The following is a 3,321-nucleotide window of genomic DNA, read 5'->3' on the forward strand; positions in this document are numbered from 1 at the left end:
AGGGTAGGAGAGAAGACCGCACAGAGTCTCTGTCTCTCTCGCACCGTCGTTTACTACGATAAGCGCAAACGTTGACGACGACCTCAGAGCAGGCGAGATTACCCGCTGAATTTAAGCATATTATTAAGCGGAGGGAAAGAAACTAACCAGGATTTCCTTACTAGCAGCGATTGAACAGGAAGGAGCCCAGCACCGAATCCCGCGGTTCCGCCGCAGGGAAATGTGGTGTTCGGGAGGGTCCGACTATCCCGAGGTGTCGCATTGCGTCCAAGTCCGTCTTGAATGGAGCCACTTACTCGCAGAGGGTGCCAGGCCCGTAGCGACCGGTACGCGCCTCGGGAGGATCTCTCCTTAGAGTCGGGTTGCTTGAGAGTGCAGCTCTAAGTGGGTGGTAAACTCCATCTAAGGCTAAATATGACCACGAGACCGATAGCGAGCAAGTACCGTAAGGGAAAGTTGAAAAGAACTTTGAAGAGAGAGTTCAAGAGTACTTGAAACCGTTCAGGGGTAAACCTAAGAAACCCAAATGATCGAACAGGGAGATTCATCGTCAGCGGCGCTGACTTCGCGTCGGTCGGCGATGTCCCGAAGTTTCTCGCGCGGACACGCTACCATGCGCGCATGTCCGGCGTCGTCGTCGTGCACTTCTCCCCTAGTAGAACGTCGCGACTCGCTGGGTGTCGGTCTACGGCCCGGGTGCGGTGACTGCCGTGTCGCCGGTAAAACGGCACGGGGCAAACCCCCGGAAGCCCGGCCGGCTGCCCGGCGGTACTCGCAAGGTATCAGGCCGCAGTCTATCTCTGCGTCAAGTCCGTCGCAAGCGCGCGCCACGGTCACTCGGAGGCACTGACCTAACGCCGTCCCCGGTCCTGGCCCGCTGTTGGCCGACGGTGATCCTTTGACAGGCCTTACAGGGCGACGCGGAGTTGGTTCGCCATCCCGCGCTCGCCCCAATACCGGTCGGCGACGCTACTGCTTTGGGTACTCTTAGGACCCGTCTTGAAACACAGACCAAGGAGTCTAACATGTGCGCGAGTCATTGGGACTAGCAAAACCCAAAGGCGCAATGAAAGTGAAGGTCGGCCTTGGCGCCGACCGAGGGAGGATGGGCCGCGTCGCGATGTGGCCTCGCACTCCCGGGGCGTCTCGTTCTCATCGCGAGAAGAGGCGCATCAAGAGCGTACACGTTGGGACCCGAAAGATGGTGAACTAGGCCTAGTCAGGACGAAATCAGGGGAAACCCTGATGGAGGTCCGTAGCGATTCTGACGTGCAAATCGATCATCGGAACTGGGTATAGGGACGAAAGACTAATCAAATCATCTAGTAGCTAGTTCCCTCCGAAGTTTCCCTCAGGATAGCTGGCACTCGGCCGTTCCACGGAACGCGCGCGAGTCTCATCTGGTAAAGCGAATGATTAGAGGCCTTGGGGCCGAAACGACCTCAACCTATTTTCAAACTTTAAATGGGTGAGATCTCTGGCTTTCTTGAACCCACGAGAATCTCGGACCAGAGTGCCAAGTGAGCCATTTTTGGTAAGCAGAACTGGCGCTGTGGGATGAACCAAACGCAGAGTTAAGGCGCCTAACTCGACGCTCATGGGACACCATGAAAGGCGTTGGTTGCTTAAGACAGCAGGACGGTGGCCATGGAAGTCGGAATCCGCTAAGGAGTGTGTAACAACTCACCTGCCGAAGCAACTAGCCCTGGAAATGAATGGCGCTGAAGCGTCGAGCCTATGCTCTGCCGTCAGCGGCAAGTGGAGCGGGGGCTCTAAACAGCCTCCGTCACGAAGCCATGACGAGTAGGAGGGTCGCGGCGGTGTGCGCAGAAGGGTCTGGGCGCGAGCCTGCCTGGAGCCGCTGCCGGTGCAGATCTTGGTGGTAGTAGCAAATACTCCAGCGAGGCCCTGGAGGACTGACGTGGAGAAGGGTTTCGTGTGAACAGCCGTTGCACACGAGTCAGTCGATCCTAAGCCCTAGGGGAAACCCTATGTCAATGACGGCGTAATGCTCAGTGCTCTCTCGAACGTTTCATACTGAACATGGCACACGTCCGTCGGGCGAAAGGGAATCCGGTTCCTATTCCGGAACCCGGCAGCGGAACCGCATACCATTCGGGCCCTCGTAAGAGTGTTCGTCGGGGTAACCCAAAATGACCTGGAGACGCCGTCGGGAGATCCGGGAAGAGTTTTCTTTTCTGTATAAGCGTTCGAGTTCCCTGGAAACCTCTAGCAGGGAGATAGGGTTTGGAACGCGAAGAGCACCGCAGTTGCGGCGGTGTCCGGATCTTCCCCTCGGACCTTGAAAATCCAGGAGAGGGCCACGTGGAGGTGTCGCGCCGGTTCGTACCCATATCCGCAGCAGGTCTCCAAGGTGAAGAGCGGCTAGTCGACTAATGTAGGTAAGGGAAGTCGGCAAATTGGATCCATAATTTCGGAATAAGGATTGGCTCTGAGGAGCGGGGCGTGTCGGGCTTGGTCGGGAAGCGGGTCTGGCTGACGTGCCGGGCCTGGACAAGGTGAACGTCCAGGGATCCGAGCTCGGTCCCGTGCCTTGGCCTCCCGCGGATCTTCCTTGCTGCGAGGCTTCCGTGGCGGCGTGAGCCGTCGTGGTCGTCCTCTTCGGCCGCCATTCAACGCTCAGCTCAGAACTGGCACATACTAGGAGAATCCGACTGTCTAATTAAAACAAAGCATTGCGATGGCCCTCGCGGGTGTTGACGCAATGTGATTTCTGCCCAGTGCTCTGAATGTCAACGTGAAGAAATTCAAGCAAGCGCGGGTAAACGGCGGGAGTAACTATGACTCTCTTAATCTTTTAAGCTAAAAGCAACACGACGCTAATGGACTTGGCTGTTGCGAAAGCAACACGCCGCAAATAGTCTAAGCGGTTGCTGTCATAGTTATTATGGGTCAGTGAAGCGCAATACAGCCGAAGGCATGGCACTTAGCCTCTCCTGACCAAGTTATGCTCCGTACCTCCTCGTGGTACCGCTGGTAACGCTATTTCTCCTCGGAGAATAGCGGCTAAATTCGGAGTATAGCGAATCAGGGTCTAAAAGACCATTTGCCCTCACGCCTGAGGAAATCTATGACTCTATGTAGCGCCTCGGCGTTACAAGGTAGTCAAATGCCTCGCCATTTTAGTGGCGCAAACTGACAAGGTAGCCCAGTGCCTTGTCAGAGAAGACAGGTCATTAATAACACAGACCAAGCAACACGCCGCAGCCGACTGTTGATTCAAAGTGAAGAAATCCAGCAAGTTCGGCGGCGAGCTGTGAAGGCAAGAACGCCCAATTGCATGGGGACTAAAGTAAGCAG

The sequence above is a fragment of the Harpegnathos saltator genome, unplaced genomic scaffold (assembly GCF_003227715.2).
Source record: "Harpegnathos saltator strain DR-91 unplaced genomic scaffold, Hsal_v8.6 scaffold109, whole genome shotgun sequence".
NCBI classification, from domain to species: domain Eukaryota; kingdom Metazoa; phylum Arthropoda; class Insecta; order Hymenoptera; family Formicidae; genus Harpegnathos; species Harpegnathos saltator.